This window comes from Castor canadensis, chromosome 16 (genome assembly GCF_047511655.1).
Source record: "Castor canadensis chromosome 16, mCasCan1.hap1v2, whole genome shotgun sequence".
Classification (NCBI taxonomy): Eukaryota; Metazoa; Chordata; class Mammalia; order Rodentia; family Castoridae; genus Castor; species Castor canadensis.
The window spans coordinates 85346227-85372237 of record NC_133401.1 but is presented as its reverse complement, the minus strand read 5'-3'; the positions used below and the strand labels follow the sequence as shown (position 1 = coordinate 85372237).

The following is a 26011-nucleotide window of genomic DNA, read 5'->3' as shown; positions in this document are numbered from 1 at the left end:
AAGGTCATATGACTGTCGGAATGCAGAAGGAAGAGAACGGACGGTAGAAACCCGGCCACGAGACCCCCAGCGCCATCACTCTGCACAACCCAGCCTGGCCAGGAGGGGAGACAGTCCTGGATGCCACATTTGGATCAGAGCAGCCACCTGGTTGAGTTACCAAGGGAAGTGAGGTAACCTGTTGGCCCCAGGGTGGCCCTGGTCATTTGGCCAAGGAACGAACGCTCGCCCCACTTTGCAAAGCCACCTCCTGGGGAAGCCGTGGGTGAAATCTCTCCCAGCAGAGGCTCCCAGAGTGGAGCTGCAGCCTTTGCCTCTCCTTAACCCAGCTGGCTGGATGCCCTGGAGATGCCATCGTCTATCACCTCCTCCTTCCTGCCCCAGCACCTCTGCCACTTCAGAGCGGTTACTGACTGCCTGCCAAGGTCATTTTTTAAACTGGAGTGCACCGCAGGTGAGGAGCGAGGGAGACTTAAATCAGGGCGAGCGTGGCCCAGGCAGCTCTCTTCTTACTGTATGAGCAGGTGCATGGGGCAGGAGGGGGACGCCCCTGGCTCCTCTCCTACTCCAGCCTGAGTGGCCTTGGGAGCTGGGCTGGCAGCAGAGAGACACTCGCCTGCTTTGCCTCCTGCTTGGGGGAGGGCAGGACTGGAAGAAAGGGTTGGAGGAAGAGAAGGAGTGGAGAGGAAAGGCTCTGGCCATAGCTTGGGCAGAAGACCCATCGGCTCTCAGGGGAAGGTGGGAAAGAGTTCTGTTTGTTCCCTAAAGCACAGTTCTGGCTATCTCTGATAACATGCCCATTCTACTGCTAGGACAATGGAGGCTCGGGTTGGAAGGCAGAATCCCAGGCCACAGAGACGGTGGTCAGACCCACATCTGCGCAGGCTCCAGGAGTCCTCAGTCTGAGTCGGGGCTGTGCTCTGAGAACTTGAGGTGTGGCCCAGGGAAAGCCACTCCAGTGTCTGGGTTTCCGAATCTCCACTGCTGGCTTTGTTTCTACTACATACCTACCCTGTGAGGAGCACCACAGATTCTGCAGGGAGCAAGCCAAACCCTGCCTTTGTGGATCTGTCATGGAGGGGACAGGGCTGTGCCTTAGACTCTTGCGACACGGTAAAATCTGACTGTTTCACAGAGGACAAGTCTGTGCTCTGTCCCTGCGTGGTGGGCAGAGGAGGGGGCGATCCTGGGGACCTTCTCACCTTGGTGTTCCTCTGGGGAGGGAAGTTGGCCCAGCTCACACGCCAGGTGCAGATCTTGATTTGGAATCGTGTTTATTTGGTCTGGAGACGAGTGAGCAGATTTTTGTCCCCCATAAAAGTAGATTTACATTCTTAATTATGTTTGAGTTAGACTTACAGTGACCTGACTTCCCACTCCCTGAATAAACTCGTAGGCAGGTGTTTGCTCAGGGAAGGCCTGTGCCTGTGCGAGAGGCAGGCAGGCCCGGGGTGTCAGTTTTGTGCATGTTCCCAGAGGCTCACAGGGGACAAACTGGGGTGGCTGGCAGGTTACTCAGCATTTGGGGCTGAGTTGGGGGTGCCTCCTAAGGCACTTAGTTCCCTCCTGACTTCCTTACTCAATAAGAGTACAATGAACATCAGTTCATTGTATGCCTGCTAGATGTTGTTCACTGAAAAGTCAAGAAATACACAATCCCCCTTCCCTGCCCATGGCTTCCATCGTGCAAAAGCCACCAGTCTTTCCTGTGTCCTCTAGCTCCGAGCAATGACATTAAAGACTCACATCTTCCCTTCTGTGCCCTCCCCCATGTACCACATCACACAGCTACTCCACTGGGTGTCCAGCTCAGGGAGAATAAGACACAGCTTTGCCTTTTAATGTCCCTAAGGGACAGCAGGAATGGCTTTGGATAGACTTCGTCCCCTGGAAAGTTCACGTTGGGGTTTGGCCCCACTGTGAGGTATGAAGAGGATGGAAACTTAACCCACCATGGTGTTGATTAGGATTCCATAAGGTCACCAGAGTGGAGCCCCAGGAGTGAATCCCTGTGGTTTCATAAGAAAAGAGAGAAACCAGAGGACACACACATGTGTGGTCTTGCCATGTGATGCCCTGTGTCACTGTGGAACTGTGCCAGCAAGCAGGCCATTGCCAGATACGGGTCCTTGAATCTCCAGAACTGTGAACTAAAGAAACCTCTTATCTTTATAAAGTTACCCAGTGTCTGGCATTTAGTTATAGCAACCCAAATGGACTAATACACTAGGGATCCTGCTCTGCTTGGTGGTGGAGGCTTCCTCAAAGGCAAATCAGGCAGGCACCATGCTCCTGACCTCTACCCAGTCGCTGTGACGGCCCTGGGCCTGCAGTCTCTGCAGCTCCTGCTGGCTGAGCCATGGGGACAATTTAGCAGCTAATGAGAAAAATAAGCTAGAACAAGTGATGAAGCAGCTGCCGCTTGAGGGGGGCACATGACTTAGACTCTGCCTGAGAAGCAGAAGCAGAGGTGACCAGGCTGCAGCACCCTTGGGCTAGCGTGGGCCCCAGATGCACCATCCTGGGCTGGCAGGGGGCTGCCACCTTGGTCCTGATCCCTGGAACCTCACCCTACAGGCTCAAGTCTCCCTGGCCTCTTGTCTGCAGCCTGTGTGGGGCACAGACTGGCTGCAGGGGAGGCCTGGGCCCCTTTGGTGCTAAACTGAGCCCATACACGAGCAGCTAAACATTTGAGGGTCTGACCCAAGAGATTCCATCCACTCTGCTCAGTTGCCCTTCCGGAGCTAGGATTTTTGTGTTCTTTGTCAGAGGCGCTGGCCTTGCCGCATGGCGGGTCAGGAGGCTGGCGTGTGGCTTCTCGAGGCTGACAATCTAAGAGCTGAAGTTTGAACTTGGTTTCTTTGAGCCTTGGGATCCAAAGTCTGGGGAGCAATTCAAGGAACTTGAACCTATCCAGATGCCTGTGGCCCACGTCTGTAATCCTTGCTTCTTGGAAGGATCACAGTTCTAGGCCAGCCTGGGGAAAAAAGTTCTCAAGACCCCATCTCAATGGAAAAAGGGTGGGCATGGTAGCACCCGCCTGTCGTCCCAGTTACAGCAGAAAGCATAGAATAGAAGAACTGTGGTCCAGGCTGGCCTGGACAGAAGTGTGAGACCCTATCTCCAAAGCAACCAGAGGGAGAAAAGGGATGGAGGTTTGGCTAAAGTGGTAGAGCGTCTGCCTGGCGAGTGCAAAGCCCTGAGTTCAAACTCCAGAACCACCAAAAAAAGAAAAAAAATGAAAGAACGTGAAGATCTTCCAGTCATGTTCACGGCAGCCCTCTGCTAACAGGCTAATCACCCACATTTTAAAGACGAGGAAAGGGGGGCTTAGCAGTGTTGAGTGACCCAATGGCACAGCTAGTAAGTGATAGATTACGGTCTCACAGGCTGGACCTGCCAAGTTCTAGCCCCTTGGGTGTGTGAGGCAGTGGAGTCTGATGGTTAGGACTCTGAGTCAGACTCCCTGGGGAGACTCTGGGCCCTGGCAACATGGCCTCAAGTGAGTCGTGCAGTGCTCTCTGACAGTTTTCGGCTGGAGAATGAAGGCAAAGATGGCACCTGCAGTACAGAATGATGGGGTAGTGTAAGAAGAGGGCTGTTGGTACTAGAAATGGCCACACACATTGGCTGGCGTCCTCCCTCCACAACGCTGGGCCGGGGGACACTGTCTTCCTGTCTGAGCCTGTGTGTCCTCTCCTGGTATCCCCAGCTCGACCCAGCGACCTTCACCATTCAGGCTGCAGGCTGGGAGTCGCACACTGACCACCTCCAGAAAGCAGAGAACAAAGAAGGTAGCATCTGACTTCTGAGTTTCTAAACAGCCTTGTGCAGCTGCAGGCACAGTCCACGGTGGTGAGAGAAAAGACTTCATTTCCTGGATTCCAAAATCCCAGGCTTTGCAGGGCTGCGGGCTAAACATCAGATCTGGAAGGCTACATGGTCCTTCAGAGAGGCCTCTGACTCACTACTGTATCCCTCCCTTCATATAACATGTGCCTAGACTGGGGAGAGGAAGAGGAAGGAGGAGGAGGAGGAAGAAGAAGACTAGGTGTTGGTGGTGGTCACTGGAAAAGGCACTGTGACCCTTCCTTCAGCTGCATTGCCAGGGCAGGTAGAGGCACACACGCCCCATGGCAGCCTGAGAGGCAGGGCTGAGAACAGTGTCACCACACAGCCTGTGGCCTGCAATTGTGGAAAGATGGCTACCTGGGGTGTCTGGGCCAATGGATCAGAGGAGGTGGTCCCTTCTCAGACTGGGGGCTCAGATGAAGAGAAGACCCTGGGTCAGCACGGAGCTATGATGGAAGGCGAGACAGGTCCAGGAGATCTCTGTGGGTGCAACACAGAGAGACTGGGAGTCAGAATCTTTGCCCCATGCTCCGTTACCCTGCCTGACCTGGAAATGCAACCCCAGAGAGGAAGGAGGGGGACCTACATTGGCTAAGAGCTATTTCTGTCACTTGGTAAGAAGGGGTGCTGGAAGGTGAAATTAACTCAGCAATGGAAGGACAGAAAACCACACTCCTCCTAACCCCGCATCTGTGGCCTGAGTTTGCTGCAGGCTGTAAGCATTTGAAAATGGAGTGCTTGTGTCTAGGATTTAGGTCAGGTTAAGGGCCAGAAGCAAGGAAAAATCAGGGAAGGAACTGTGTCATGAAGGTCACAGAGGAGCTGATGGATGGGTGAGGGTGGAGGTGATGAGGTCGGTCCAGGCTGGGGCTGGCCTGTTAAAGGCTTGGCAGTGAGGGGGCCTGGGGCCAGGTGGCAAACGGTGTGAGTTGGATCTGGACTGTGAGGAGGCGTGTGAACCTGGCGAGGATTCTGTAGGGCAGGCTGACTGCTTCTCGGACCTCGTTCCTCTGGGAATGCCGGGGTGGGGAGCTGGGCTCCTGCAGGGCCTCACGCATTGTTGGTGCTCCCGGGCTGAATTTCAGGTACTGTTTCTATCACGCCACACTGTATGACACCAGAACCCATCTTCTTTCACAAAGCAAATGATTCAGGAGACTTTATTAGGGGCAGGATTGGCAGAGCAGAACCTGCTAATAACAAGGTTTGAAAGTTCCCCGTGCTTTAGGACTGGGATTACCAGACTCAGGATAATTGTTAGTGGTGGCCTTGCCAGGGGACAATTTGATCTTATTATGCCATGAAATTGAGGTAGGCACTTCTGTCATGGGCCACTGCTTTATCTGAGGCTTAAGGGCCCCTGACACCTCACCACCTCATAGTGCTGGTTTTTCTACCAGCATCAGAAAAACCTGGGGCCGGGGGGACAGGGAGGTGTTGGAAATGCAGGTTCCCAGGTCTCAGCTCAGAGCTCTTGAATCAAATTTGCATGTCACAACACGCCTAGGTGACTTGCGGGCACAAGAGTGTGAGTGTGAACACAGTTGAGGCCAAGCCCGCCAGTGGAGCAATTGCCCCTCCAATCCCCCGAGGTGCCTGTGCGCTGCCACAGCCTCACGGCTTCTCTCCCTCCCACAGCCCGGCTGCTTCCCACAGCTCGTGGAGTGAGGATGGGAGCTTCGGTCAGCACTCTTGGTTGCAAACCGCAGAAACCATTCCCCCTGGCTTATGCAGAGAAGGAATTTCAGAGACTCTCCAAGAGGGCCAAGGTGTTAGGCTTAGAGCCACCCCACCTGGAACAGAGTCCAGGCGCTCCTGTGGTGCCTGTCCTGGGAGCCCCACTGCTCAGTGCAGGCACCCGAGCCCCTCAGGAAGGGGACTCCAGGACACTCACAGAACTGTCCACAAAGCCATTTGTCAATTCTGCCACCCACCCTCACCAAACATGGATTCCGTCCCTCATCCCCTCCCTCCTCTTCCTCAGGGGACCCTTCCAAACAAAACTTTGAGAGTGTCCCTTCCTTATCCGAGCCCGAGATGAGAACTGAATGAAGTCTGACTTTGAGCCTCCACGCTGGGAAGAAAGAACTGTTCCTGCTGGAATTCCAAGCATCACAAACGTGCGATGGGTCCTGGGAGATGCAGGAGACTCTTGGTCCCTGAAGTTGACAAGGGGCTGGCTGATCTGTGGGCAGGGACACAGATCAGCCTGTGCACGTGACAGGCAGGGGACTGTGAAGAGGTTGGACAGCCCCATTCTTGACATTCAGCTACATTCTGTGCCAGACTTTGGGCAACTCATTTTATCTCATTGACCCCCAGTCTCTTCACCCCCAGGAGAGTTGGGAGAAGTAAGACAGCAGTTGTACAAAGCTCCTAAGATAACATCAGAACCTTGTTATTATCTTTAGCTATCAGATCAGCGTAAATAATCCTATCCCAGGTCCCAGCAACCTTCTGTGCTATTTTATTTATGTTACCATCTAAGCAATCAACAAACATTTCATGAGCCAAGCTGTGTACTAGGTGCTGGAACTAGAAAGGAGAGAGAGCCTCTGCCCTCCAAGAGAAACAAACGCACCAACAGGACTGAGCAATGGACTGGTGGCCTTGGTGGTATAGAAACAGGTCTGACCCAGCACGAATACTTAGAAAACTGTCAGTGTCACAGGTACTCAAGTGAGCCACTGAAGAGGGCACCGTTTCTCGTGCTCCCTCCCTTGCCGGAGCGAGGTTCTCTCTGGACCTAACTGGGCTTAACTGGAGGCGACTGGAGATTTTACAAAAGACACAGGATAGACAGAAAGTCGGGGTCAGGTGTGTTGTACGCTTGGCTGGAGACGCACAAATCTCATTGCTTCTTGTTCTCTATCTTGATTTTTTAAGGCCTTACTCCTTGCGGTTCCTTAAAGCCTTGCTTAAAACCTCTTTCCTTAAACTTGCACTGTCCCATGTTGTGTTTGCTCTCAGCTTATCTTTAGCCTAATCGCTCTTAAAGTCTTTTGCCCCCAGGTTGCACTGTTCCCTCTCTCTTTAGCTCTCTCAAAGCCTCAGTGCTCAGACTTGCAATCACTGGTGCCTACAACCTGCATATGCCTAACTCCTAAGGTCTCCGTCCTTAGACTTGCAGTGTGCACGGCCCCATGTTCTCTTTGGCTTTTCTTTAGCTTTCCTAAGGCTGTGTATGAGGAGCTTTCTCAGCTTTGCTTTCTGAAGCCTATGTTAAAGCTCTCGGTGCAGACTTTCTACCAACCCCTCTTCAGCATTTTCCCCTCAACAATTCTTTTCCCTTCAGCAACTTTTCCCTTCCAAAAGCTTCCCACACCAAAAGGCCCAAAGTAAAGCCCCAAAAGGCAAAAGCAAAAAAGCAAAAGCCCCTCTTCCTCCTTTAGGGTCTTTTATAGCAGTAAACAGGGTGGAGCCACGGGGAGGAGTGTGACATTGCAACAGGAGAAACCTGTGTTCCTGCTTCTCTGAACACAGCTTAGGAGATGCAGCTGTTGTGCCTTTCCCTGTTCTGTGGCCTGTCTCGGCCACAGGTAAAAGCAGTTAACTGCATCTCGCCTTGCTGGTGTCCAGTTCTCATAGGCTGTAATCTGCTCCCCAAGCCATGAGTGGGAAGGGGCCAGTCAAGCCTAGGAACTAGAGGAAGGAAGGCATGGCTGGTGGAAGCTATAACTACCAACCATTGGTTAGTAGCCACTCCCTCCAGTAAGAGCACCTTGGTGAGCCTGCTCCACCCCCCAGATACGGTCCATTTGGTTATTGGGCTGAATTCGCTTCCTCTTCTAATCCTGGCCAATCAGTATAGCACAGACCCAGTCTGAGTCAATGAGAGCCAGCCCTGGGACTTTTCCTATAGCTATGGAGGGTTGTTGATTAGCTGTTGGAGTTGTTGAGCTGGGGGAGGGGGGGTCTAATTCTAGGGTGCTTGTGGCTACTCTCTGCACCCCAAAGTTAGAACTTTCTCAGATTGAAGCCAACATAGAGGAAAACAGACCAGAGGACTGGAGTCAACAGATTTTCTTTGAGTACCTGGATTCAACCATGCCTGAAGTTAACCTTACCCAGCTCCTTTTATTACACGAACCAATAAATCCCCCTTTTCCCCTTAAACAGTAAGAGCTGGGTTTCTTTAGCTCAAACTAAAAATGTCTCAATTAACCTGGATGACTGTCCATTCATGCTTCACCCCACACAGAGGCTATGGTGCTATCTTCATGCTTGGGCATGTCTTCCGTGCACTAAGACGGCCCCAGCCTGCTGAGTAGCTGGATGCAGCCCAGTGGACTCCACTGTCAAGTTCAGAGCACTCACTTGTGTGGCCAGTGCACTCAGAGAGGCTTCAGCACAAGCTCTCACAGAAGCTCCCTCCTTCCCATGAAAAATGCTCCCATGAGAGTGTGGCCCCTTGGCTTTCTCTGATTGAGTATCTGTGACCCTGTGCCATCTTGAACAGACAAGGGAAGTAGGGGTCCTGGGCCCTATTAACTCTCAAATCCCACAAAGCCTTCTCTTCTCACATAGCCCAGCAGAGGTCCCACTGGTCATATTGCTCCTTCCCTTGGACATTGGTTTCCAGAACCTTCCAGATACCTCAGGAGGATGAACTCAATTTTCCTGAGTATGTGCTGTGCCCTCCACACCCCCACCACTCCACAGCCACGCAGGGTAGCCCCATTCTACAAATAAGGCAGGTCCCCAGAGAGCCAGAAACAGCAGAGCCACCTTGCGGCTGGTAGCACTTGCGCCAGCCCAGATGGTGTTGGGAGCAAGGTGTCAGGGCCCCACGGGCGTACGGTGATGTGCCCACTTACAGCTCATGCCTCCCTCAGGCCTGATGACTGGGGCAGGGTAGGAGGGGATACGGGGAGAGAGAGGGGCTGGGGAAGGGGCCTAGGAGCTGGGCCTCCAGAGCGCTTGTGTGGGATTGGCCGCCCGGATTTGTATCCTCCTGGGCAAGGCCCCAGGCACAACCCATGGACTTCCTGCAGCCGTCAATCCCGTGTTCCCAGGAGGCCTCCCGTATCTTCCTCCAGCCCACACGCCATTACAGCATGCACGACCCTCACAATAGATAATAAGCAAAGACGGAAAAATAGAAGGACCTCATTAGAACTGTTGTTTCCGCAAATGTAGGGTGACAACCATTTATAAAACAACTAGCATAAACACTGTCCCCAGATGAATGCAATGTGATGTTAGAGCACATCATGACTCTCAAAACAAAGGTGTTTTGTTCTCAAAATACGTCTTGCGGTTACTAAGAACTCGTGGACAAATAGGAACACGCAGCCGTTCTGAGGTGTGCGTGCGGGGGTGGGCGCGTGAGTGGGAGGTGGGGGTGGGAGCCTCCAGCGCACTGACTCTTGCACACCAGGACTCTGAGGAGCACCATTCAAGTGCAAACCTTAGCAAAGCAACCAGTGACACCTGCTGCGGTCATAGGTCACTGGTGAACAGTTGGAAAGGCCCATGCCAAACTCAGCTGCCTGGTTCTGTCATGGCTGAGTTACTGAGAGCCTGTGACTGGGTCACACACTGCATCCTCACAGGTTAGCTTTCATTGCCCCTACGAGTTAATTGGAGGCTCTGCAAGGTCAAATGACCTCTCCAAATTTCCATTATGGCACAAGGCCAAGGTCAGAATTCTCACCGTCTGTCTTTCTGATGCCCAAATCCTTCAAGTTTCCTTTGGGCCAGTAGCAGCCTCAGTCTCACTCAGCTCTGTGAGCACCATTCATGCATTCCGTTGCCTTGTGTCTTTTCTGTAACAAGGCAGAATAGTAGCAAATAAGTAGACGACTAGCTTTATTTAACACATGCCAGGCACCGTGGCTGTATAAGGCTTGCTCTTATCTTAAACCCCGTGTCTCAGAGCTCCATGCTGGGCTGCTTGTGAGCGAGTGAGTTTCAGGCATGGAGAAGGGTCCCCTAGCCAGCTTTGGGATGGAGAAGAACAGGACTGTGCCACTCAAATGTCCATCCCAGAGGACAGAAAGAAGCTAGGCAGGTAAAAGGCATGGAATCCAGGCTGGGAAGAGATAGCACAAGTGGTGGGGACAGGGCGAGCAAAGGCAGGTCGGTAAGAAGTGCCTGAGGATGGCTCCGTCTTCGTCTTCCAGATACCATCCTTGGGTTTTATTGGCAACTCTCTAATCCAGCAAATCTTCCAGGCCCAGGACAGACTTCCAATTAAATACTGTGATCCAGGTGCAGAGCACAGAGAACGCACAAACCCTCCTGGAAAGAGCAAGGAACACAGGACCCAACAGGCCTGGGTGTGAATCCACACTGAGCACACGCCCTCCATCCGGGAGCATCCTTTCTTCACCTGGAGAAATGGGCTCCTGTGGAGGGATGCTGGCAACACAGCAGACACTGACAGCACCTGCAGCACGAATTACACACTGTTCTAAGTCACACAGGTTTCTTCCCCACGTCACTGTCACAGCACACATACTGATATTTATAAATGAGGACACTGGGTCCTAGGAAGGTGAGCACTGAGGGTCCCACGGCTGCAAGGTGGAAGCGCCAGTTTTTGACCCCGCTGTGGATTAGAGGCCTGCAAGCTGATGAGCGCAGTGGAGCTGCCTAATGGAGGCTCTGCACACTGAGCTGGCTGTAAGATGGAAATGCACGGAGCACAAGACATCTCACCCACAGAGCACCCTGGTTGGCTCTCATGTTCTTCCCTAAGGAAGCCTGGTGCATGGGTGCGGCCTCTGAGCTAGGGACACCATGGGGGAGGCCTAGCTACAGAACCTGAACGAACACCCTCATCCCCCTTCAACTGGTGGGACCCTGAAGGGTCAGATGACTCCCCACCCACACTCCCACCCAGGAGAAGCTTCCAGAACATTCCCGCCTCCCCTCAGTTGCCTGGGAAAGGGGCTTGTCACACATTTGGCTAGCATTGCAATATTGCAGTCTGAGTCAGAGAAGTGCACGACAGGAAAGGTCACAGGCTCCCAAATTAACTCCAGGAGAAACTGCCAATCGCAATGATGCGTGTAGGTTTTCATGGAGGTCTTCCTTCCTCTACGCATGGCTCCTGCAGAGATGTGACCCCTATGTGCGTTAAATGCCTGGTGATGTCTTTTCTAGAAATTCGTGGGCTCTGCTGAGTCTCAGGCACTGCCTTAGTGCAAGTTACTGCCTCATCCTCATCACAAACCCCAGGGGCAGGTACTGGGTGCTCCCCACTTTACAGAAGAGGAAACCGAGGCTCATGAATGTCATCCAACTGGAGAGCACTAGAGTCAGGATTAGGACTGGGCAGCTTGCAGAATGTGTACTCTTAGCTCCTCTGCTAGAGGCCCTGAGAGAGGCCAGAACTTCACAACAGACACAGCTGCTTCCAAAGCCCATGCCATCCCTGGCTCCCAGGCCTGGATTCTTGCCCCATCATGGACACACAGAAAGGACCCAGTCTGTGGGGCACATCAGGCAGAGCCCAGGGCCACAGTCTTCAGCCGCCCAGGTGTCCTTTGCTCTCAGATGTCCCCAGTGTGGTTTATCCTGGAGAAGAGATGAGGTTTGGCCTTTCCCTCTCCCTCTGCTCATTTCTCACTTTGTGGCTGGGTGACTGAAAAACCCCGTTCACCATGGTGAGTCCTTGGAGCACTCAGAGAACTCAGTTACCTGGAGGAAGCTGTCAGGTCAGCTGTGCTCAGAACAGTTCACACTGGGCTGGGGTGGCCAGGAGGAAGACCCTGTCCCTTCCAGGGTCCTTTGTTTCCCCCTCTGCAAAATGATGGTGTGGACTAGTTGAAATCTAACTTCCTTTTGCCCTTGAACTTGACATTGTGAGTATCTCCCATGGGAGATGCTGCAAACATTTGAAAACAAGAGTTATCAGGCCCTGAGTGCTCACGATGAATTATGCCACAGACTGTAGTACCATTAGTGACCAAAGGGAAGAAAGAGGAACAGAGAGGTCAAGTGACTTGCCCAAGGTCACACCAGCCAAACAAGTGATGGAGCCAACATTCAAACCTACTTGGTCTGGCTGCAGAGGCTAGAACATTCCCTTTTGCATTCTTCTACTGCAAATGTACATTTTCAGGCATGAAAAACCCGGGTTTGAGGAACTGCAGGAAATGCACAAGGCATCCAATGCGCTGGTTGTCAGAAGCGTGGCAGGAGACGCAGAGCCAGAGCAGGGGTGGCTGCGGAAGGGTGACCACAGCCTGAAGGGGTGGGGTCGGTGCTGAGGGGGCTGGAAGCCGTCAAAGATACTAAGCATGGAAAGAAACAGCTGGCTTTGCATGAGGACAGAGTTCTGGAGACATCAGGAGGCCGGTCTCCAGCAGGTGAGAGTGGAGCTGCAAAGCCACGATAAGACAGCCAAAAACAACCATGGAGCTGGGACCTGACCCATGCAAGGGGGGCAGAGAGAGCCACAGACCTGTCCGCAGTGGAACCACCACAGACTGGCTTCAGGTGGGCTGCAGGTGGCGATAGAGCAGAAGGTGAGAATAACTCTTAGGCGCTAGCTGGGGGTCTGGGAGGATGGGCGCTGCTGGCTGAGAAGATGAATAAGGAGAGAAGAGCAGTTTGGGGCCTGATGAGGTGGAAGAGACCTCTGCAGGAAAAGCCCAGCATGCATTTGGAGATGACGCTGAAGCTCGGAGGGCGGGTGCTGGAGCAGTTGGTGTCATTAGTATGTAGGTGCTGACAGAACAGGGTGAGGTTACCACTCCAGGAATGCCCTCTGCTAAAGGGGTGTGGGCAGAGGAAGACAGAACTTGTCAATTTCCTGCATCTCTTGGCTTCACATCCATCAAGCCCATGCTCTGCCAGGTAGACTCTTAGAAGAGGAAAAGGTTACCCTCTTCTTTCAAACTCAACTTTGAGAGGCAGAAAGCAGCTACAGTCCCGGAACCCTGTCTCTCTGCTCTGGCACCAATCCAGGATTCTGCAGCGGGCTCTGAATTGTGTAATTATCCATGCAATAATTATGCCAGGCAGAAAGCTGCCTTAAGAGTCCAGCCACCATCAGCCTGCTCAGCCCAGCTCATTCTCTGTGCATCATCAGAGTGCAGTCACTGGCCCAGGAGGGCTGAGATGTCCTGTGTGGGAGCAGGTAGGCACCTGTCAGACTGTGTCTCCAGGGGAACCTGTCAGCACCGCTCAGTTTGGATTCCTGGATGTACACGGCCCCATCTCAGACTACTTCCACGTACAGAGCTTCCACCATCCCCCACAGCCCAATTTCTGACCCAGAGGGGAAAGAATATCAACTTGGAGCAAGCAGCTAATCAGTTTACTTGGTCGCCTGGGGTCTTCCAGTAGAATTATAATTCCCGTGACGCGTCAAGTCATTTCAACAACTGGTGCAGATGTGACCATCAAAGCACCAACAATGCTTTGTTCCAAGTCTGGTACTCAGAGCACACTTTGGAGGGCAATCTCTCAGCATTGGATCGTGTTTTCCTCACCTTCTCTCCTTCCTGTCTTCTTCCTTTTGGAGATGAGAGAAGGATGTCCCAAATGCTGCTGAAAACAGACCAGACCTGTGGGGCTGTGGATGGGGCTCCCGAGTGCTCATAGCAGGTCAGAGAAGTCACAGGATGGGGCAGGGCTGTCACCCAGAGGAGGCTGCTGGCTGCTTTCCAGAGACCTCACAAAGTAGCATTTACCTGGTGATTTCCCCAGTCTCTGGCAGTGAGCCTTGGAGGTTCAGAAGCCCTGACTTTGCTGGCACACCCAGTGGGGACCCATCTGTCAGAACAGCACTCCCATTAACTCAGATCAGGAGACCGTGATATAAATTGCAACGAGAGATGCCACTGGCACACAGAACAGGTGTGCCGAAGCTGTCCTGACCAGCTTCACCTCTCCCTGGAGGCGTGTGACAATCACAGGTCTTCCTGGTGAACTCAGACTTGCCAGGGATGCTGGTTGACCAGCTCAAATGTCTAATGATATCAGGCTCTGCACTTCTGCTGTGTCCACTTCCTCTCTTCGGGAGGAAGACCGCTGATACAGGGATCATGAACTGTCCCTGGTTGGGGTGGGACTTTCCTGAACTGGTTGGGTGTGGACCTTGCCAGCTGACCTCTGGTTCTTGAGCTTCCCTGCTCCATGCCCACGGTGACCGAGTAGCACCTGGACTTCTGGGATACAGGGTCGCCCATTTGATTTGGTGTCTATTGCTGATCTGCTTTCTTTGGTAGACCTGAACACAGAGTCATGCACCTCTCCCAGACCACCATTGTTGCTGGGCCAGCCAGAGATGTCATTTCTGGCCCCAACCCTCACTGTAGCTGGGTTAGGGTTAGGGTTAGGGTTAGGGTTAGGCTGGGAAGTGAGCTCTCTTTGATGTCACCACTGCAGGGTCAAAGTGGTTTATGAAGCAATATGCCATCTCCATCCTCTTTACATAGACGTGGAGGAGACCTTGGGGTAGATAGAATGTCAGGTTGTAAGGAGGCTAGGTACCTGAGTCCATGTGAAAGAAAGCTGCTGCCCACAAAGAAGAACCACATTGAACAGTCACACGAATGCTAAAAGAAATTCTGTAGATTAATCGGATTAAACATTGGGGTTTGTTTGTTACAGCAGCTAGCATTACTCTAAAGTAAAAATCGTTTGATTCTAAGCCGACTTCTCTGAGAGCAAGGTTGTCAGCCAATCTGGGTGTTATAGCTTCTGAAAGAGTTCAAATTACATTGAGACACTATCTTCTGTTACTCCTAAAAGTGGTTGGTGGTGTGTGCTGTGTGGACTTCACTCCCTCAAAGTCTAACTTGATTCCTTCCCTGATGTCACCTGCAAACCACAGGCATCAACTGCAAGCGGGCTTCTGAAAGGCTGGAGACTTGTTCAAATGAACCAACAACAAATGACTAGAACATCCTTTCAGCCTGGAAGAGCAGCTTAACACACAGACACTCAGAAAAGCAGACTGGATTGAACATGGGAGTAGCCTGTGCTGAGCAGAGGGCATTGCAAATGTGAACTTGGAACTTGCATGCTAAAACCTTTCTTCTGTCTCCCATGAGCATTTACTTAACTATAGTGCCGGCTTGGAGCTCTGTCAGGAAGGATTCTGAGGTTGCATGGAGTCAGAAGGAAGAGTCCATCAAACTGGATGATCAACAACTGTGCTGGGTAATGGACGAGGGATGCACAGATCACGCCAGGAGTGCCCACACTTGTTGCAGTGACTCGAGTTGTGGCTGAAGAGTGCACTTAGCAAATCCGTAGTCTGTGTCAAAGTGTAAGTGAAATCGTTCTTCATCCTCACATGAGAGCCTACTGGGGAGCAGGTATTTTGCATTCACCTTTCCCATCAATCCTCGAGGCAACCCCACGAGAGAGACAGTATCCCAAGCTGCAGAGGAAGGATTTGAGGCTCAGAGACAGGAGGTGATTTGCCCAAGGCCACACAGATCGAGGAAGGGAGAGCCAGGCTCCAGGACTGCACTGCCTAGCTTCTAAGTCTGTGCATGTCACCGTTACACGGTGCCCTCTGGATCAGGGCTGAGAAGGGCAGCAATGACGGCCTGCAGTCTAGCTGCTGCCCACTGACATGGAAGAGAATGGTGGGGAAGGGGAGGGTGGTCTCTCCCAGGTCGCTCAGATGGAGGTAATGTAAACACAAAAATGGCTTTGGGCTGCAGGCCAAAAGGCAGGTGACTATAGCCTTTCTGTCTGCTGAGTTGGTTTGTTGGTCCTCCAAAGCTTTGGAAGTCAGCCAAGAAAGGGAGGAAGGAAGAAGGATGGAGGGCTCTTGGGTTGTCAGTTATAATGATGTGTGGGGATCAGGGAGCTGGAGTCAGAACTGGGATTTGGTCTTGTGTTGCTTTAAGTTGGCCATGCAATTTCAGGAAACACCATTCCTGAGTCTCAATTTCCCCAAATGTCACAGTAGGTAGTAGGTGTAGAGTCTCAGGTCTGAGGATGCAGCCAAACCTGGGTTCCAACACTGTCCTCGCCCTTCACATCTATGTGACCTCAGCCTGCTTCTCATGTCTCCTCTCCTCTCTAGTTTCATACCTTTAAAATAGAGATAATCATAGTCCCAGGTTCACAGGGTTCCTCAACAATTTATTAAATGAGGTAATTTAGGAGAGGGGCCCAATATGGTGTCTGACAGCACATGGGTATTTCTCTCCACATATGCACACACACCAACCTCCCTTTAAGGAACAACTCCTCTTTGACACAGAATTCCCAGGGGAGAAGGGTAGCAGAAGCATGTGAGAAGGGGGAGCCTGCCTCAGTTTCTACCCTTTGGAGGCTGCACGTGGTGCCTTGCAACTTGGAATAAGTCCAGCCCAGGTCCTGTACATCTCTTCGTGTTTTCACCCACTTGTGTCTTTGCTGGAACTCCTTCTACCAGGATCCCCTTCCACATCTCTCAACAAGTATTATCGAACAAGGAAATGACAACAAGCAATTAATTCTCCCTATCTGAAGTGCTCACGCTGGGCGGACAGCTGGCTACCTGCACTCCTCATGTTCACATTTTCTTGCAGACTCCTCTTTCCCTTTGCCTTCCCTTGCTTTCTACCTCTCTTGACTTTGTTCTAAGATTTTAGAGGAATGATAAGTTCAGGTATGGATGAAGGTTGTAGGCAGCACTAATCCCAAACCCACTTTGGGCTTCCCACCACCTCCTGTCCCATGCTGCCTGGGAGACAGATTCCCACCCTTGCCCCATTTACAGTTCATTTTCCATTCTTTTCCCAGGGAGAGCATGTGGTCAGCATTCCTAACCTCAGTGGACACATGAAGAACACAAGGCCTGGCAGAACAGTTATCTAGGGTCACTCAGACAGGGAAAAGAAACTCAGGGCCGGTGCCAGTGGCTCACGCCTATAATCCTAGCTATTCAGGAGGCAAAGATCAGGAGGACCATATTGTGAAGCACAGCCCAGGAAGACACTGCTCGAGACCCTATCTTGAAAAACCCTATCACAAAAACTGGGCTTGTGGAGTGGCTCACATGGAAGGCCCTGAGTTCAAGCTCCAGTACTGGAAAAAAAAAGTCCTCAGGGACTTATATCCAAGGTCATTTATTCTGCAAACTGCATTCCTTCTGTGGCAGAATAGCTCTCAGATGGCAGCATGTCCTCATCTTTCTCAATATCCCATCAGGAACATGTGATCCACTCACAGTACTCCCCAGGCTCAGAACCACAGGATCAGAGATCTTAGCCACATGTATGCCACCAACTGGAGTCACACAGGTCTCTGGTCTTGCATCATTCACCACCTGTTATCTCAATCTCTCCACAACTAACAGAGACAATAAACATGGCCGGTATCAATAGCTGGTACCATTGTCGAGCCCTTGCTATGTGTCACATATCTAAAAGTCATGGAACCCTATGATATGAGCACGTGATTACAGATGAAGCCAGGCTCATGGTGGCTTGACTTAATGATTTCTCACTTTTCCTATGGTATGGGAGCCATCACATCCAGTAGAAACCAGTCTTTGAATTTTGGATTTGGAGTTTTTCCTGGGCTACTGATCTGCAGACTAAGACTCCCTCAAGATGGTAGTCAGGAGCAGCTCCCAGTCAACCCTGTGATCACAAGGCAAATGGCCAGTCCTCTTCAAGCTTCTGAGTGGCTGACCAAGGCTGGATGTGTTTAATGCATTTTTGACTTACAAGATTTTCAACCTGCAATGAGTTTATCAGGACCTAATCTCACTGTAAGTTCAGAAGCCTGCTTCTTTTCCTATGCATGATGAACAGAGGGTCTACAGGTACTTTGAACTCACCTAGACTGGACGGTGTGGGCTGTGGAGGCCTTGGTGCTTGGAGCCACTCTTGCAGCCTCTTCTGGGATCGGGGAGGACTGACTCCTAAGAAGAACTCAAGAGCTGAGCACACCTCTCATTCCCACTGCACAGCAAGGCTACTGCAGAGGGAGGTCTGGACACTCCAGGTATGGTTGTACTCTCCAGTGCTCCTTGTGATCAGTTAGCCCAGATCAGAACTGGCCATAGCCCTGGGTCAAACTGGCGGGTACAAGGGCCAGGCTAGGCTGACAGCCAGGGGCTCCCCCACACAGTAGTGCCAGCCTTCCCGACTTGCCAGAGAACGCTGACTGTGGAGCCTTCTGGTCATGGTGTTAATGCAAGTGTATTCTGATGTGGTGGGGAGCTGGTACCCAGTAACCCCCCTCTCATCCTTGGAGATGGAACTTTGCCCAAAAGCACGACTTGTGTCCTGCAAGTTATTCTTTCATTTCATTGAAGATGTGTCTACACACGAGGCACATCACCATACCATGTGCTGGAAGGCATGTGTTAAGAAGACAGCTTACACTAAAATGATTCTGAAAGTGCCACTCATGGAAGAGAGGCAAAATCTGAAGGCATGAGCTGATTTGTCTTACTCTTTTCTGCTTTTGACAAATACATCTGGAGGAATTAAAATTCTGGGCTTTGGAAATCCTTCTGTGAAGCCTAGCCAAAGAAGGTAGCTTGGACAAAGAGCAGATTGCCTCAAAACCCCCAGAGTCACTACCACCACTTCCATCCTCCTTCCACCAAAAGTGCCATCGGCAACACCATTAGGTCACCATCACTGCCCTCCCACTGTCATCCTGACTGCCAGGAACACTGAACTGAATCACTGTAACCACTGCCCTCGCAGGCAAAGGCAATGCTTTAGAGCCACTCCGAGCTGGGCGGAGTCCTAGGTCATCACTGCCTCTCCCAGCACCATCACCCTGACTGTTACCATTACCACCACTACCACGCTCATCCAGACCCCACCACCACCCCATGGCCTCTCACCTCACTGGCTCCATCACATTGCCATCCCCATCCCTGAAGTCAGCATCACCACTAACACGCCATCCTCCATCGTCAGAACCCTCCCACTGTCACCATCTCTACCACTATTACTACAGCTACTGTCATCACCATCACCACCTCTGCCATCATCATTGTTCTTACTGTAATCCTGACCACCGTCAGCCTCATCACCATCACCAAAGTCATCCCTACCAACTATGGCCATTACTGCTATCTACCATTGGTGCCACCATTTCTAAACACTTCAGAAGTCACACGTCCTCGCTCAATCCTCACTGACGAGCCAATGAGTTGGCACCGTGATGGTTGTTTCTAAATTAGGAAGGTGGTTTGCAGAAAGGAATTAAACAATTAGTTTAGAATGTATAGCTCATAAAGGGTGAGCTAGGACTGGCCTTCAGCTCCGTTCCACTCGACATGCTTTTCTTTCCATTAACCCTAAGCTGTGTGGCACGGCCTCCGATGCACGAAGAAATGTTTTGGATGCATATTACATTTCAAGACTTGTCACCAGAGTAGTCATCCTGGGAACAATCCAGAAATAAACTCCCTTACACTTAGTTGACCATTTCTGTCCTGTATCGTGTGAGTAGCCATCGGTGGGGAGTTGGGGGATTTGGTCATTTTAGCCTCAGGGCCTACAGAGCTTGGAGTCCTAATCCAGCCCAGCACTGACTGTGTGCAAAGGAAGAAAAAAGAGGACTGACCTCCTTTCTGCCCGTGACTTAGGTGTGTGTGGAGGCGCTGCCCTCAGAGACCCCCCTAAGATCAAAGCTTCTGAAAGGCCTACATGGCTGAATCCAAGAGGGAAGGAAGTGCAGCCCCCGAGTCACAAATGCAAGGCCTCCCCAAGGCAGCTGGAGGTGCCCTCTTCTCACTCCGGCCAACGAGTGGCACGGATGAGCAGCTGATGCACCAAGAGAAGGCAGGAAGCTGTCATTTTTGGTTGCTGGGAACTCAGAGGTCAGCAACAGTCGTCAACTTCTTCCTGGGATCCGGGGCTTGCTTGTCCTGCAGGTGCCCTCAGGCTGTATGCAGAGGCCATCAAGGTGGTGCCTTGGAATTAGACGTGCTTCAAGGAATAATCACTTAGCCAATCAAGAACTTACTCAGGCCCCATTTCCTACTTGCAGAAGAACAATTCGACCCCCTCAGGACTACTATAAAAATGAAAGAGAGGTCCTACCAGGCCCCCTGCACAAGGCATTTTCTTTTGTGCTCCAGGCCTTTCTTCATCTGTTTTGACTCCTACTAGCTTCTATTAAATTTTCTGACTTTGAGTCCTAGCTCCAAGGCTTTACACAGAAACCCAGCCTGCCAGCCTTCCCTGAATTCTGAGAATTACCAGCGCCCTCTCTTGTGCGGGGAGGTCTCTAACCTCAGGCTCCGTCCTGGCCTTGGCCTTAGAAGCAACTGGGAGGAAAATCTAGAATTGTTCCTCATCACATTTTCAGAGAGCAGAGAACTTGGGTTGTAGCAACTTACAACTTGGGTTGTAAGGCGATGGCTGGTAGAATCAAGACGCAGGATCTCACGTGGCTGGCATAACATTTAAAATTAGTAAATTAAAACTTAATGGGAAAAGCTAGTCTTGCGGTTGTGATTAATTAAAAGAAAGACCAGCTCAGAAATGCTAATTAGGGAGGCCTGACTGAAGCAATGCACAGGAAGCTCGGATGCCAGGCCTGACATGGGACTGTGTGGCTGAGGGCCATCCACTTGCCTTCTCTGAACTCTTATCTATAGGAAGAGGCTGGAGTCAGAGGGCTTCAAGGTTCCTTCCTTTGATGTGGTTTTATATAATGTGATCTATGTATTTCTCTGACATATGCTCTAGGACGATGCTTCTGAAACTTCAGAGTTCATGCAGTCCTCCCGGCGCTCTTGCTCAGATGCAGATTCTGGTTTGGTAGCCAGTCTGGGGACCGTGCTCTGAGCACCTGAGACCCAGAGAGTGACAACTCACTTTTATGGCATCCTTTCTATGTGTCTTGCATGCATGCTGCATTTAATCTGCATAGCAGCCTTGGAGGGAAATACTTTGGATGCCCTAGCTTTCCAGATCATGCAGAGATGGAGGCTCACATAGGCGAGGCGATCTGCCCAAGGTCACATAGCCAACAAGGGTTTGAATCCACATCTGTCTAACCAAGAGTGCCACATATGATGTGTAACGGGCCTGGAGCTAACACGTGGCCAAGGATAGAGCGGAAGTAACGAGAAAGCAGCCACGGGTCTGCGGATGTACAGCGGGAGTTGCACTTGGTTCCTTTGCAGCAGCGCCACTGGTAAGCCGCCTGACCCACAAGGCCTGAAATTCTAACAGACTTGGAGCCATTTAAACGTTTGCTCCATCCTTCACTGACAGTCCGTGATGATCGCAACAAAGGGAGAGAAATCTAGCTCACGTAAATGATTAGAGCCGGGAGACAGGTTTAATCCTATTAATGAATTTGCTAATTGGCCTTCTGCCCCCACTCATTTCCTATCTGAGCTTTTACAGGGTCAGAGCAAAAGAAAACAGATCCAGGGGTGGCTTCACACAGAATGAGAGCGTTTTGCTCGGCCGCAGGCCACTCTGTTGCTTGGTGTGGCTGATGAAGTGTGTCTGTCTCTCCTTGAGTGTCTCCTTCCCACACCTGTGTGCCTGCTTTGGCCGTTTTCCCACTCAGGCCCCTCAGGCTTCCAGCCAAGGCCAGGCAAGAAGAGCCTCAGGCTCCAGGACAAACCAGAACTGGGCTCTGCTGTTCTCCAGCTCTGCAGCCCTGACAAGGCATTTCCCTTCAAAGGTCTCAGTTTCCTCATCCACAAAATGGGAACCAGACAGCATCTTATACTGAGGATTGAGGGGGCCTGGCACGAGTAGAGGCTGGAAAATTTTTGGTTATTATTATTATTAATTAACAATGATCTGGGCAGGTGATCCATTGGGAATTTCCACGTGAAGTTGATAGTGTCCCACACCTATCACCAGAGAAACTGCTCAGGGTTCTAATGGCTGTGGATATGACAGCCATAGGTCTCTGAAGCCACAGCTCAAAGGGACAGAGAGACACCAAGGGTGACACTGTCATGTTACAGAGTCACACAGGAGGAGGGTGCCCTGAAACGGAACAAAAGCCAGCAGCAAAGCCAGCAGGACCCCAAGTTGATAAAAGAGCCCTCCCTCACTGAAGCACTGGGCTCACTCGCTCAAAGCGCTCCCCCAGCCCTGTAAGGGAGACCACTGTCATTGTCCCCATTCTATAGAGGAGGCAACTGAGGCTCAGAGGGGTCCAGTTTTGAATTGACAGAGAAAGGTTCGACCCAAGACTCCTTTTTGCTTTAACTGAATGGTCTCAACTATTATCTGTCTTTCCAGATTCCTGATTTGAGCTGAGTGTGGTTCCTACTCCCCCACTGCACTGAACAGGCTTTAATTTGGCCTGGAAGAACAGAATTAAAAACATTACTCTCGTGGCTAGCATATGGGAGGTGAGCAATATCCCAACTGACGACGGCCACTTCTAGAAGGTGACCTACTTAAAATATTACCCGGAGGGAGGTGAGGCATTGAGCCCAGGTTCTCTGAAGGCCGCAGGTCTCTGAGTCTCTCTTCCTCTCGCTTTCTCTTCTAAATGCTGCTCCTTCCCTGCCTGATGAATGGGACAGCAGCTCCAGGGCCATTACGCAGAGTTTTGCACACCCTGTCTCCGGGAGCAGGCTTGGATTTCTTGTCTGCATCGCTGCATTCCCACCCTCCTTGAAGCCCTCAAGCACACGCACTCTGCCCATCCATCCTCAGCTCCGCACAGCCAACATCCATCAAGGCCCAACACAGAATCAGGCTTGATGGAAGCCCGGGAATTAAACCAGTCCCTGAGAGCTCACCAGAGAGATGAATGTGTAAACCCAGGGTGACAATCGTAGTGTGTGCATGGAGGGGAGACGCCATGGCCATGGGGGGACAGAGGAGGGCGAGGTGTGCCCCATCTGCAGGAGTGTGGGAGGGCTTTCAAGAGGGATGACATGGAAAGAGGTCTTGAAGGATGTGTAAGAGTTCTCCAGGTAACGGAGAGGTGGAGGGAGGGTGAAGAAGTTGGAGTGCATCCTGGGCAGAAGTTGCACAAGGGAAGCAATGTTAAAGGTTAAAGCTGGCTAGGTGGACAAAGAAATGGGTGGACATGTTTAGAGGCTAAACTCACCCAGGCCAAGTAAAGGTGAAGCTGGAGCACCAGGAATAGCGAGAAATCATTGTGGGGCCATCCCTGCCCTTCTTCACGAGAGTGAAAACTGAGAGGAACCCTCCCATCTCCTACCTTCCCCAAAGACACTACATACCCACTGGTATCCAAAAACCATCAGGTTACTGCATTTGTAATTTTCAGTTTTCTAGGATGTACTTGCTGTAAGTTTGTGGCTCCTTGTCTGCACCAGGGTTTCCTGTTCCATTGGTTCCCTGCCGAAGTTCATGGGCAGGGTTTGCTATATTCTCAGTGTAGTTCATTCCCTCTGAAATGCACACTGGTGCTTTACCCCCACTGGGAGGTACTGAGACTTCATCAGTCGCTCATTCATTCATTCATGCGCTTATTCATTCTTTGTCATTCATTTATTATGCACTTGCTGCTTCATGCATTTGCTTGTGCATTGATTCTCTTTCCTATTCATGCAAACACTCATCCTTTCACTCATTTGTTAAGATATACACTCTCTTACTCACTTAGACACCTACCAGGCATTTATTGAGCAAAGCCCTTCAGGTAGACAAAGGGGTCTAAGGCTTGGTCCTTTTTCCGGGACCAGATTGAAAAACCTCACACTGATTTTAGCTGTAAATCCCCTCACTCATATTTTTCTCTTGCCCATCTCCTTCCTTCTGTTCAACTTGAACTCCATTGAGCTTCTGGAATGGAGGGCCCAGAATCGTAGCTGGTCTTCAGTGTGGACTCCTTGAACTGCTGTGAATACCAAAGGAGTAGGAACCTCGTTCTCAGCACTTTCCTGCTAAATGGTAAACAGATGCAGTGCATTTCGCGGACAAAGCCAATCCAAAGCCAATAGGCCAAAGAACAGAATTCATTCTAGGCAGAGGGCTGGTAACTGAGATTCCAGTGGGAAACCAACTTTTTCTGCTGGGTTTGCAATTCTAGAAAATAATGGAGACCCGTCAACCATTTCATTGTTTATCATTTCACCTGGAAATTCTCTTACTGAGTACCTACTATGTGCACAGAACCAAGCCGGGGACTGTAAACAATGATCAGACAAGCTTCCCGCCCAGGAAGCCTATGATGGGGAAGGTCATAAACACCTCCACTGATTGCTTGATTCCAAGCTTGGCTTCGGAGTCATGACACCATACAGCTTAAGAGAATTTGGGAACTCATATGGGAGAAGTCTCCCTTAACATGGAGATTTCCATGTCTCCATGGACATGGACGAGGTCTTGGAATGTGTGTGGAATTTCAATTAGTGGATGAGAAGATAGGTGTGGGAAGAGGAGCCTTACAGAGTTAAAAGGATGGGCAAAGACGCAGGAAAACCCAAGGCACTAACGTGTCTCTCACTTAGTACTTTTGTAGACGGGCAAATGATTTGCCAGAGGTCCCTTGAACCCAGGATGGTGTGATGGCAATGGTTCTCTGTGGCTCTCTGTTTCCTGCTGCTCTCCTGGTCTCTCTAAGGTAAACAGGTTGGCCCATCAACAAACCCTAAAGCCGTTCTCATCAGGTACACTCTGCCCCCACAGTTCTCCAAAGGGCTCTCTGATTTAGGAGTCAGCAAGTGCCACAGTCCTTTCCATTTTAGAAAAAGCATCGATGACCTATGAGATTAATTTGCTCACCTACTCAGCGGGGCCTGGTGGAAGGTCTGAAGCTCAGCCCCCCTGTCAAAGTTCTGAATGTGCACTTGAGCAAGGAAAAGTCACAACCCAGGCCTCTAAGCACTGGGGGATTATTTGTTCATAGGCCAATGTCTGCTGAGATGACCTTGGCCTAGTGACATTTTCCCTAAATCCTCCTGTCTCCTGCATGGCTCTTCTTTGGCTATTCCCAACACCTTGGGCTATTCCCATTCAAGCTTACAGCAGTGTCCTGGGTGTAAAAGAGCACATGCAAAACCATGGGATGCAGAAATTCCACCCAGGACTGGGAGGCAGAGGCTGAATCCCCAAAGCAGGGCTTTTGTAATTTTAATTGAAGACACAAAGATCCCAGACAAGAGGACAGAAGGTTAACCTGAACGCAGTCATTCGGTGGATGCCATTGCTCTTAAGTCACTTCACATTCCTGCTGTCTGTGAGGCGCCTTCCCTGGACCCTAGCTTGGCCCTCACCATGCACAATCTCTGCCCAGGAGTGCTTCCATTGGAAGCACTCAGGGTTTTAGTTGAGCAGGTTACAGGACTGGTGGTGAAGCAGTACTCTGCGGGGCCTGTAGCACAGAATCAGCCTCCCAGTGCCTGGTTTTTCATCCCAGTCACCTGGACAAGCTGGGAGAGCATTTCAGAAAGGAGCTGTTAAGGCTCTCAAAAGTCCCACCTTCTTCCAGGGTGGCCTTAACCACAGACATTTGGGAAACCGCAGATGACAGAGCCACAAATTGCCTGGTACCTGGAATCTGCTGACCACTTGTTACAACACAGAGCCTGTGCTCAGCATATGACTTGCATTATCCCTGAAAGGCACACCACACAGCGGTTATTTTAAGACAGTAACTACTACTGTCCCTGTCTCACAGTTGAGGAAAACAAGGCTTAGTCATACAGCTGGTGAGTGGTAGCGTCTGGATTTGAACCCAGCAGGGAGACTGGTTCCTGGGTTGAAATCCCAACCACTCTCTTCCGACTGCATCTAATTTGATCTGAGCCTGACGTCGCAGAGATCATAGCACTGGCTCTGGTGAGAGCATCGGCAATAAAAAATAATCTTAGAATTTGAGAACCAAATGGAATCTTAGAAAATGTCTAATGCAACCTCCTCTTTTATAGAAACCAAGGCACTGAGGGGAAAAGCAAGCAGACCAGGCTGTGGTCCCTGACCACTAGGCCTTCCAACCAGAGCTCTGCCCATGCTTCCAAGCTGCCTCCCCTGGAAGGGTCTTCTGCTGATTAGCATTCCAGTGAGCAGGACATGAGACGGGACTCTTCTCCAGCGCAAATGCCCAGGGGGGCGATACGCAGTTGGACTCCTGGATGATTCCTGGGAACCCATCCAACTACCGTGGACCTGCTAGAAGCCTCAATCACTGTTATGAGTATATAGACAAAACACCCAGTAGTGGCACACTGAATGCTGGTACTCCTCTTTGCTGCCTTAGGGTCCCAGGAGAGAGTAGCAAAGAGTTGTGGCCTCTGAGAGTCTTTGTAGGAATTAATGCAGGGCAT

General features: G+C 51.1%; 1 protein-coding gene across 4 annotated transcripts in view; it reads right to left on the bottom strand.

Annotated features, from left to right (window-relative positions):
- The window catches only part of Kcnip1 (potassium voltage-gated channel interacting protein 1), a 322065-nt gene that overhangs the window by 166306 nt on the left and 129748 nt on the right, over positions 1-26011 (bottom strand). Inside the window, exon 2 of one of the 4 annotated variants that reach the window (XM_074057767.1) lies at positions 4210-4332. The exons of the other annotated variants lie outside the window; for them this stretch is intronic. The gene's annotated coding sequence lies outside the window, so the exon portion shown is untranslated. The remainder of the gene's footprint in view (positions 1-4209; positions 4333-26011) is intronic. 4 annotated transcript variants of the gene reach the window in all.